This window comes from Triturus cristatus, chromosome 10 (genome assembly GCF_964204655.1).
Source record: "Triturus cristatus chromosome 10, aTriCri1.1, whole genome shotgun sequence".
Taxonomy (NCBI): Eukaryota; Metazoa; Chordata; class Amphibia; order Caudata; family Salamandridae; genus Triturus; species Triturus cristatus.
This window is the reverse complement of record NC_140593.1, coordinates 382,200,026-382,212,348: the sequence shown is the minus strand read 5'-3', so window position 1 is coordinate 382,212,348 and position 12,323 is coordinate 382,200,026.

Here is a 12,323-nt window from a genome sequence, read left to right as displayed (position 1 = left end):
TTGTGTACTTTGTATACTCTCACCAAATAAAAAATAAAAAAGAATACCCATTAAGTTGGGGTCTTCAGCTCGAGAAGGTGGACATTCTTTTTGTTGGCCTGGAGCAGATCATAAATCACATCCATTTTGAACAGGTATTTCTGTTGTTCAGTAAGATTGTGTGAAATGAAGAGAGGCGCCTCAAAGCAGAAAGCCCTGTGTGGCCATTTTTTTTGGGGGGAGCACATTCATTTTTGTTAGGCACCGGGAGATTAAGTGATTTGCCCAGAATCACAGGATGTTGAGCGTCCCTGCCGAGACTCGAACCTGGTTCCCCAGCTTTGAGGTCGACTGCTCTAGACGTAAGGCTACATCTTCTCCCCAAAAATAAATTGTCTTCTGAGCATGTATTAGAATTAGCAGGAGCTAGACATAAACGAATATGTGGTAGAGTCATATATACATTATTTGCCAATGCATTTTCAAATACAAAAAGTGCAGATGTTGAGAATTAAAGTTGCCACAATTTATCCCCACTATAAATTATAACATTTACAGGTGAATAACTGGAATCTCTTATGTAAGATATTGAACCAGGGGTCTTAGGTAAGTATCTAAGAGCGCACTTGTTCATCTGAATTGGTCCAGGGGTCACGCCCTCCGTCATGTTTGATAATATTTTAAATGTGCTATTTTGAAGTAGTGCCTTACTTTAATCATAGGTTAGTCCATTTTAAGTAGTGTATTACTTTATTCATAGGTCAGTCTTCTTCCCTATTTCCAATCTGGGAAGTAAGTTTGTGTGTGTGTCTTAAGAGAGGCAAATCTCAGGTACATTGTTTGCTGAATAGTCTCATTGAGAAAAATCTATTCTCAAGGATGAAGACAAGCATGAAGTAATGTCAGAACCTTTTATTTGTCCTGAATATATTCCTCTAACCCCTTCATGTACCATAAATCTGTTCCTCTAAACATTATGCATGGGAGTAGTATCATTCCAGTACTTTGATCCTTGTTCTAAGACCTGATGCATAACAAACACTGTTTGTGTCAAGAATTCCTGTCATACAAGGGAAACACGCCCTTATGTAAACAGGAGAGCTGTTACATAACTCAAGGGAAACACGCCCTTATGTAAACAGGAGAGCTGTTACATAACTCAAGGGAAACACGCCCTTATGTAAACAGGAGAGCTGTTACATAACTCAAGGGAAACACGCCCTTATGTAAACAGGAGAGCTGTTACATAACTCAAGGAAACACGCCCTTATGTAAACAGGAGAGCTGTTACATAACTCAAGGAAAACACGCCCTATAAAGGGAGGAACCGGGAGGTACAACGCGGTCGGATATTGTGTTCACACCGACGTACCTGCTTCATGAAGAGCAGTGTTCCGGAGTGGTGCTCCAGTAAGGCAAGAACGGAGGTAGGTCGAGTCGTTACTCCCTGGGCCGTGTCTTGCCCCATCGTCACCTGTGAAGGACCCGGAAGCTCTACCGGTCAACCATTGAGCTTCGCTTTTTGACTCGGTTGAGTCCAAGCGCAGTGGTGCTTTTGCTGGTTGGAGTCGTAACTCCCAGCCCGACCAGAGACACAGGGACTGCCAGCTGTAACGCACACCAGGAGGTGTTTGCCGCGTTACAGACTCGGAAGTCCACAGGATCGATCGAGCGGCTGCTCTCGGTTCAGTCTTCTTGCTTGTGATTGGGGTATCGGTGACGCATCACCAGGAGGTGACTCCGCGTCCCGGTGCAGTCTGAGGAAGAGGTTGAACGGCTGCTCCCTTCAGGTAGAGACCCCGGCTGGGTGTTTCCCTGACTCCTCGATTCTCCCCAACACTCTTCGTGCCCCTCACAGCCTACCGATTGGCATTGTCGGCCATTTCATTTCTGCCCTCTGTTGGCATACGCCGGGACCGGCGTATATGCAGAGGACGGTTAGGACCATCCGTGCTGTGGGCTGGTAACGTACTTAGCCTGGAGGATTCCAGTGACTATAACTTGTTTATTCTTTGTATTATATTTGCCTTCATTAAAACAACTAACCCTTCACTAGTGGTTGCGTCCTCATTGTCGTGTCTGTTAAACGATCCTGAGACGTTCAGGGCGTTACAGTTTGCAACAGTTCAGAATCCTGCAAGTGAAAACAAGCAAACAAATCAAAGTACATCATTCTTTCTTAAAAATCATGTGCACCATGTGCATGAGGTGTCCAACAGTTTTGTCACAGTATGAAAATACGTTTACCACTAGTGTGGCAAACGTAGTTACTGATGGTGATAATGAAGGAAATAATATTTTTCCTGATACTTCCTATCGTGATAAGGATCATCATTATCGATTGACAGATATCTGTTGAGGTCATATACCCACAACAAAAACTCCTGGGTCTACAAGGAAACCAGAAAAAACAGTGATCTTGTGGCAATCCACGTAATGTAGGATCCACTGACAGTCACCTGCTCACATCGGGCATCACGCCTCAAAAGGTTATATATCGAATTCATACATTATTTTAGTTTTTAACACTGGCCAAATGATAGCTCCTTCCCACACGATGGATGAGTGTGGCTGCACCTCTTGCACATTCCGGGAGATAGTGCCATGCAGCATCTTGATGGCAACAAACAGCAAAGCAATCTTCAAAAAATCCATGCGATGGCTATTGCAAATCAAATGTAGTACCCTAGTTTCTGGTTTCTGGAGCCACCCTTCAGCAGCTGTAGTTTTAGAGGCAGAGTCTGCCAAGCCCCTCATGGCTTGATTTCTCACATTTGTTTCTTGGAGGGTCTGCAAAAGATTAATGCCAGAAACATGCTGTCACTCTGCCTCTCCGGAGAACACAAGATACAAGCAACATTTCATATGATGTATGATCTTGTAATGAAATACTTAGCAAGTAATTCATTGCTCTCTGTGCCTGCTAAAGATTGTGGTACCAAGACAATACCGCACCCAAAACCCTAGCAGTAGACTAGTTTAAGCATTCCATTGATTTCCTTGACAATTCTATTTGATTGCCGATGTAAATGATGCGAGAATTGCAGGTGGATTATCACAGCAGTCACAGCATCAACAAATGCTTTTGCACAGAATGCTGGGCCCAGTTATAAATCCCCTTGCTGACCACTTGCCCAGTGGCAGTTTTTTGTAGCCATAAATGCAGGGATTAAGAACACAAATCAAATGGAATCAGTATGTGTGTGTATGCATTTGCAGGGGGCAAAGTAGATATTATCAAAGTGTTGCTCTGCTAGCATAAGAACCTACGAGTGGGCATTGCAGTGGTAGAGAACTTCATTTGTTGACAAATAGTACACTGTTGTGTGTATTTTTAAGACTGTGGGCCCGATTCACAGAACTAATTTAAGACAAAATCCTAAACTTCCTACCATTTTGGTATTCACAGAAGGCACTTACTCATTTTGGTATTCACAGAAGGCACTTACTCATTTCGGTATTCACAGAAGCTAGGAGTCCTAACTTTAGGACTCCTAAATGCCTTCTGTGAATACCGAAAGTCTTAAAATTAGGATTTTTCGCAGTTTAGTAGTAGTATAGTTAGGACTCCTAACTTTAGGACTCCTAAATGCCTTCTGTGAATACCGAAAGTCTTAAAATTAGGATTTTTCTCAATTTAGTAGTCCTAAGTTTAGATTTAGGACTACTAAATTGAGAAAAATCCTAATTTTAAGACTTTCGGTATTCACAGAAGGCAATTAGGAGTCCTAAAGTTAGGAGTCCTAACTATACTACTACTAAACTGAGAAAAATCCTAATTTTAAGGCTTTCGGTAGTCACAGAAGGCATTTAGGAGTCCTAAAGTTAGGAGTCCTAAATTTAGGACTACTAAATTGAGAAAAATCCTAATTTTAAGAATTTCGGTACTCACAGAAGGCATTTAGGAGTCCTAAAGTTAGGAGTCCTAACTATACTACTACTAAACTGAGAAAAATCCTAATTTTAAGACTTTCGGTATTCACAGAAGGCATTTAGGAGTCCTAAAGTTAGGACTCCTAACTTCTGTGAATACCGAAATGAGTAAGTGCCTTCTGTGAATGCCAAAATGAGTAAGTGCCTTCTGTGAATACCAAAATGGTAGTAAGTTTAGGATTTTGTCTTAAGTTAGTTCTGTGAATCGGGCCCGTAGTCTCTATACATGTGTATTTTGTGTGTGTATATACATATACATATGTATGTATGTATGTAAGTATATATTTATATATATATGTGTGTGTATATATATATATATATATGTATATTATCTACTGGCGGTCGCCAGTAGATAGTTATAGTTAGGACCGTGTTTCCATTGGAAATCTCAAAATTCTATTTAGAATAACTTTGGCGCCGGTTGACGAATCTTCGCAAAATTTTCAAAACTAATGGGGCGCTCCGCTCGGCTCCTACCCTGAAAGTCTCGGGGGGATTCGTCAAGCGGGAGCCGAGAAAAAAGGGGGGTCCCAAAACGCGTTTTCCCCATGCATTTTCCCATAGGACCTTTGGTCGAAGGTACAGCCTGAACGGCTGAACAGAATTACTTGAATTTTGGCAGAGAGGTCAGGGATGTGCCTTTTGCATATATGGAGTCAATCTGTTCAGTAGTTCCTGAGAAAATTGCAGTTAAAAGCACATACATATCTATAGCCGCGCACCGTGCGCGCACCATGCGCGCACCATGCGCGCAACCTAACGTGCGCGAGCGTAATTCTGATTGGTTGTTACATGTCAGTCAATGTTTCGAATCGGTCTAAATCAGGAAGTGTTGGCCGCCATTTTGTTTGTTTTCAGTGCGAGAGTGGAAAAGGAAGGTGGCGAACGTGAAAAGGGGGCAGGGTAGAGACTTCCTGACCCCCTAGCTTTTGTCAGGGGGTCCCTGAAGGACCCCGAAAGCAGAAAAAAACATTTACATTTTTTTGTTTTTTAAATCGCGGGGGTGCGCGCACCGTGCGCACACGGTGAAAAACCATAACAAAAAAACAAAATATATATAAAAAAAATAATAGTACATACATAACTTAGCATTTAAAAAAACGTACAAATTCACTGAAAAAACAATAGGTTTCACACACGTTATAGTTAGGAATAAGCATTTAAAAAACCTTGCAAATTCACTTAAAAAACCATAGGTTTCACACATGTTATAGTTAGGTGGATATTTCACTCGTTAAAAACCAATGAAATTCCACCGTTATAGTTAGTTCAGATAACTATAACTCGCGCGACCGCCACTCTATCACAAGGATGATGTCATCAGTGATGTCAAGAGTGATGCCACTGACTATGTCTTGAGTGATGTAATATGTGACGTCATGAGCAGAGGATTGCGGGCGCGCGAGTTATAGTTATCTGAACTAACTATAACGGTGGAATTTCATTGGTTTTTTACGAGTGAAATATCCACCTAACTATAACATGTGTGAAACCTATGGTTTTTTAAGTGAATATATATATATATATATATATATATATATATATATATATATATATATATATCGTCCACACTTCCCGTCAATGGTTACTTCTCTCTTCAGAGCGGGTGCTCACAGCTCGTGAGGACGGACTCGCAGAAACACTTTTTCCCTTAGAAAGACTCTAGGCACACGAGGCTTCTTGTCTCTTGATTATTTATTTTTAATTTCACGTGCAACCTACAGCTGACAATCACATTTCGGCTCCCTGGCCTTTGTCTATGTCAGGTCCCCATAGTGATGAAGTGTGTTAAATCTAGAAACAAAGCATTGTAATTGTCAGAATCTTAAAGCATAATACCGGAATACTAGGCCTGTCGCCTGGAGCACCCTACTCTCATCTCTTTGAAGAACAAGGTGGTTTCATATTATCATATCCATATTTCATGGATCCACAACTCCTCTTCTGTGTTGGGTCCTGTTGGAATTCTGATACGGAGGTCCACTATATATCTAGACTCCTTACCCTATATCCTCCTCTGTCTGGTCTATGCAGAAGAATTTTAACTTCTCTCCTCTACATTAATGGAATTCTGCAAAGTGTCTTGAAACTGGATAAGTGCTATCTCGATTGTTGATGGCTCTAATATGTTCCAAGACCCTTTTCTTAGCTTGATGGACTGTGCTCCCCACATATTTCTTGACACAGGGGGAAATTAGGCCGTAGATTACAAAAACCGAATTACAATTCAGTAATTTGGGGATTTTCTTGTTTTCTTTCCTGGCTGGCACTTCAAAATCCTTCACCTTTGTACTTCTTTTGCAAGCGTTGCATTTAGTACACGGATATAATCTTGTCACTTCCATATTTTGGGGGGTTTTCCCTGAAAATGGCTCTGGACCAAGATGTTTTTCAAGCAGATACCTTTCATGTAGGTTATATCTGGCCTCTTATGTAATTCCTTTTCCAACATCTGGTCTATTTGGAGAATTCTCCAGTTTCTCTCAAGTATTTCCCTGGTCTGTCTGGATTCAGTGGAAAAATGTAATACTAGCCTTGGACTTTCATTAGTGCTTCCTTCAATTTTCCTCTTCTCCTTTCTTCCCCATATGTTCTTGTCTAGTCTTTTTCTTTGCTTTCTAACTGGCATTCTTTAAAACCGTTGAGGCATAATCTCTCTCCCTAAATCTGGCCAAGGTTTCTCTCTCAGCATTTTCATAATCGGATGTTAAAGAACAATTTCGCCTAGATCTTAGGTGTTCCCCGTATGGTATGCTGTTGATCAAGCATTTAGGGTGCTGGCTTTTCGCATGCAGGACAGAATTTCCTGCTGTAGGTTTCCTAAACAATTTTGTGAATAGTTTGCTGTTACTAACAAAAACTGTTAAGTCCAGAAATGGAACTTCTGTCCAACTGATTTCGCAGGTGAATTTCAAATTTAAATCATTCTCATTTAAAACTCTAATGCATTGTTCAGCTTCATATTGGGTACCACGCCAGACTATGAACAAATCGTCTATATATCTTGCCCAAAGGGCAATTTTCTCTACCCATTTTTCATTCTGTTCGGCCCAGGCCACGTGCTTCTCCCACCAGCCCACAAACAAGTTCACATAGCTGGGAGACAAGCACGTGCCCATGGCAAGCCCTCGTTTCTGCCAATACAGAACACCTGCAAACAAAATGATGTTATCTTTTTAGGCAGCAGGAGGCCATCTGTAAGAACCTTTGATTTTCCTTCAAAAATTACAATGTCTACTTTAAAAAAAATATTGCAGCTAGGCAAGACCTTTGTCATGTTCAATACTGGCTATGTCCATGATCATCAAAATAAAATCTGCTTCCCATTGGATGTCTTGTACCAAGCGGATAAAGTCATTTGTATCCTGAATAAATAATAATAATCCACATTTGTAAAGCGCGAACAATTACCCATAAGGGTCTCTAGGCGCTGGGGGCCGTCGGGAAGATTAAGCAAGCTATTGCCCAGAGTCCCATGGTGCTGGGCTAATCTGCCGCTGACGTGGGGGATCGAACCGTGATCCCCAGATTCCGGAGGCAGTCACCCTGGCCGCGGCGCCACACCTCTTCCGATGAGCTGAGGTCTCTAACCATGGGAGAGAGAAACGAGTGCACATATATTGAAGCTTTTTCTAGGAGACTTCCTTTCGATGACACGATTGGATGCCCAGGTGGTGTCTCTTTATTTTTATGTACTTTTGGCAGATGGTAAAATATCAGTAACACCAGATAGTCCACTTGAATGAATTCATATTTGTCTTCTGTTATGATTCCTTTGTCTCGCCAGACATTTAAACATGGCATGGAAATCTCTAACGCTTGTGTTGTAAGTTGTTCAACTTGTTCATGTATTGCTTTCAGAGTCCCCTAGCAACCTGTATGCTGAGTTGTTTCCAGTTGACACAGGGTGGTTAGAGTACTTAGATCGTTAACAGTTAGAATATCGATTGGGGCACTCATACCAATAGATGGTGTTGGGCTACGTTTTGGTTGTTGTGCAAATAGTTTTTTAAACTTCAACTTTCTTACAAAGAGGTAGAGATAGAGAGCGTGTTTGCGTACCATCCCAGTTTTTAGTAGGGCAGAATGTAAGTATTTTCTGTAGCACTGATGTTTCTGCTGCAGTTAATTCACCTCCGGACAGGTTAATAATGGTGAGAGTCTGGGTATTCATTTCTGATAGCAAGTCTTCTTGCTTCTCGTTACCCTTGCTTGTGATGCCGTGTTTCCCTGTCTTTGCACTTATCCTGATCTTTCTCCTGCGGATTCCTGGGGTCTTGCTCTTTGTGGATACCTTCTTTCATGAGTTGGTACTCCTGGGGAAAATGTATTCCCGAACTTGTTTCTGTTGTTTCTCAGTGCCCAGAATCTTTCTTAGGAAAAAATAAATAAATATATATATATTTTTTATTTTTTCACTGAAAAAACCATAGGTTTCAGGGGTGTTATAATTAGCTGGACATTTCACTTGTACAAAACCATTGAAATTCCTTTGTTATAGTTAGTTCTACTAACTATAACTTGCGCGCCCGCAATCCACTGCTGATGATCTTACATATTACATCATTCATGACATGGTCAGTGACATCACTGATGACATCATCGAGTGAATGTGGTTTGGTTCGATATTTTTTTTTTCTTTTTTTTTTTTCTTAAAGAAACCTTTATTTGACTTCAAAGAGTTACAGACATGGGCCTACAACCACTTGGGCCGGCCGCTAAGTAGTACGAGAAGAGTTAGTTCATCGTTATACAGATATGTCAATCAAAAGATCCCGTTAGTCCGTCCGCACTCTAAGTGAAGGCAGCAGTTGTATCCGAATACCAGTATAAAAACAGTTTCAACTTTTAATTTAAAACTTATAAACATTTCACACGAACAAGGCAATAAGAATTATAAGTATCAGGACGTGCTCCTACCTAGGGTAGGAAAGTCCCCCTCATATAGTAATCCTGAATGGTCTGCGACAGAGGAGGGGGGGGGCCCCGGGAGTGGAGAAAAAGTCAAACTGTATCATACTCATGACATAGCAAATTAGGAATGTTCAGCTAGGGGGACAAAGGAACATCCAATACTATCGCAAGAGGAGGGGCGCAGATGTCTCCGCGATAAGAATTCCACGGACCCCACACCTTAGACCATTTCCTGGGCTTGCCTCTCGCCACATACACCGTCTTTTCTCTAAAAATGCACCAGTCCATATTCTCCTTCCATACCGAGATCGTGGGTGACCTCTGAGAACCCCATAACTGTGCGATGTCGCGTTTAGCCACCATATTCCCCAGAGTCGCCCACTGCGTCTGCGCCACATCATAATCATTTGGCTCCCACACGTTCAGCAGACACCTTCTAGCTTCTGGTAACAGAGCGACGTGTGTGACCTCTTCCATTACCGCATGCACCCGACTCCAAAAGCGAGCCACCTCAGGACATTCTCATATGACGTGAAGGAAAGTACCCAGAAAACCACAGCCACGCTTACACAGACCATCCACGGAAAGACCCATGCGCATCAGGCGGGGTCCAGTGATATACACTCTATGGAGTATCTTCAATTGTACGAGCCGAAGGTGAGCCGGAATTGCCACCTCCCTCTGGGAGGCCACCGCCGATACCCAGTCCTCATCGTCTAATACCAAACCGTCAGCTACCCAGACCTCCCTCAGGTGGGTCAACAGGTCCGCCCGGTCGTTTATAAGCTTTTTATAAATCAAGGAGATTGTGCTGTCAGGCACGTAGCCATCTCGCACCCTGTCCTCCAATGGGGAATATTCCGGGATAGCAATAGCATCAGGAAAAACCGAACACAACGCATGGCGGACCTGAGCATATCGGAAGTACTCCCTATCGTTCAGCTTATATTCCACTTTCAGCATGTCAAACGTTTTAAACTTCCCTTTCACCCAAAAATCACTCACTTTACATATGCCAATCATATCCCATTTCTCAAATCCTTTTGTTTTCCACAAACAGCCCAGCCTTTCTGAAGCATACAGCGGGGTCGCTCGAGTCAGGCGGTCCTTCCATCCCATCGCAGCATTCGCAGAATGCCACACACGTACTGCTATCTTTGTTGGGCCTGTCAACTGCACACCAGGAGACTTCGAATAAAGTGCCCTATTGTAATCCCCACCAGGCAATAACATTTTATCCATCGCAAACGCCGGGTTCAGGGCCGGTCCGTACATCCCGTGATTCACCACCACCAGTTGGGACGCCCAATAATATCGCTTGATATTGGGGAGTGCAATACCCCCATCATACCAAGGGAGTGTCAATTTTGTGAGAGCGATTCGCGATCGCCCATCCCAGAACAATTGCCTCTGCAAACTCTCCACCTCACGGAAATAGCGGGCCGGTATAACGTCAAGCGTGTTTTGTAGTGCATACAGGAATCATGGTAGTGACATAATTTTAAACAACGCCGCACGTCCGAGCGGTGAAAGCGGAAGCAGTCGCCAACCCAAAACGTCGGCCTTTAGTCGCTGAAGTGGGGGGAGCAAGTTCCGCTCATAACGGGCCACAGGGTCTAATGTTATGAAGACTCCCAAATATTTAAACCCCGATTGCGAAATCTGGATAGGGCAGCCACACGGGAGGAGAGGAGCATCACCCGAGAGGACGTAGACGCATGACTTAGTCCAGTTAATGACCAAGCCGGAGTTACGACCAAATGAGTTTAGAACATCGACTAATACAAGTAAAGACTGCCGGGGAGATGTGAGGTACAGGAGAATGTCATCCGCGTAAAGAGAGATGCGGTCCTCAAATTCAGGTGTCCACTGAATGCCCCGCAATGAGGGCTCCCATCGGAGCCAGGCAGCCAGAGGCTCCAAGGCGAGTGCGAAGAGAAGAGGCGACAACGGACAACCCTGCCGCGTGCCTCTTCCCAACACAAAGGGTGTCGACACTCTGCCATTCACTACCACCTGAGCCAATGGTTCATCATACGACAACTTCACCCAACCGATAAACCCAGGGCCAAAACCAAATTTCGCGAGTGCCGCCCAAAGATACGGCCATTCTAGAGTGTCAAACGCCATTGTCGCATCCAGAGACGCCAAAATGGCCGGCTCACGTATGTGCGCCGCTCTGGCGAGCACTCCACGGAGACGCCTCAGGTTCAGAGCCGTGTTACGGTGAGGTATGAAACCAGACTGATCCGGATGGATCAAGTCGCCAACGACCCTAATCAGACGATTAGCTAAAACCTCAGCTAGAATTTTGGGCTCCGCATTCAACATTGAGATTGGTCGATAAGAGATACATCGATCCCGCGACTTCCCCTCCTTGTGAATCACGACTATTGTGGCAAGACGCTGATCATATGGGAGGGAGCCCACTTCTCGTGCTTCAAGGAACATTGCACGTAGATGAGGCGCCATCTTGTCTGGACGCAGTTTATACAGTTCGATGGGAAGGCCATTAGGACCCATGGCCTTGCCGGAAGCGACCGAGCGAATGGCCAAAGCAATCTCATCAGGCGACAACGTCGCGTCCAGCAGTATCCTATCCTCCTCTGACAAAGACGGCAACGCAATATCTCTCAGCAGTAGTTGAGAGTCATCCTCAGAGCGATCCGAGACTGGAGAATATACTTCGCGGAAATAATCCACGAAACATTCAACAATTTCCACAGGGTCAGTCACACGCGCGCCATCCGCTCTCTCAATGACCGGCACCACTCGACGCGCTCTCTCTTTCTTGTCCAACCATGCAATCAACTTTCCAGCCTTATCCCCCACATCGTATAAGCGCCCTTGTTGCTCTCTACTCATCACCTTGGCAGCATCAGTGACCAACGCTCTATAGTCAAGCTGCTTGAGACTGAGAACGTGCAACTTATCATTCGTAACACCCCGCTCCAGGTCCCCTTCCAACTCAGCTATTTCATTCTCAAGGCGAACCACCTCCTCAATCTTGCTTTTCTTGGTGTGGGAAATTAGGGAAAGCACTTGCCCACAGATCAGCGTTTTGAAGGCTTCCCACAACGAGACAGCAGATGATATTGACCCCACATTTTCATTAAAATAGTGTTCGAGAAACTTAACCAGTTCCGCCCAGATTTTAGGATTACGCAGGTACCAAGGGTTAATCGGCGCTACCCTCCCCTCAGCCCCGGGGGCGACCTCCATATGCAACAGTAGTGGGGAGTGGTCAGAAATACCCCGGGCCAGATGTCTTACTTCCCTAACCATCACAGCTTGGGCCGCCGGCATAAGGACATAATCAAGTCTCGATAGACTTCCATGAGCCCCTGAGTGGAAAGTGTATTGAGCCGGTCCCGGGTGCAGTAATCTCCAGCAGTCTATAAGTCCGAGGGTATCTATAAACCCACTCAGCCAGGTCTGCGCCCCAGGGAGATCCCTGGGAGGGTGACGATCTGCTCTACCGGATACGACAGAATTAA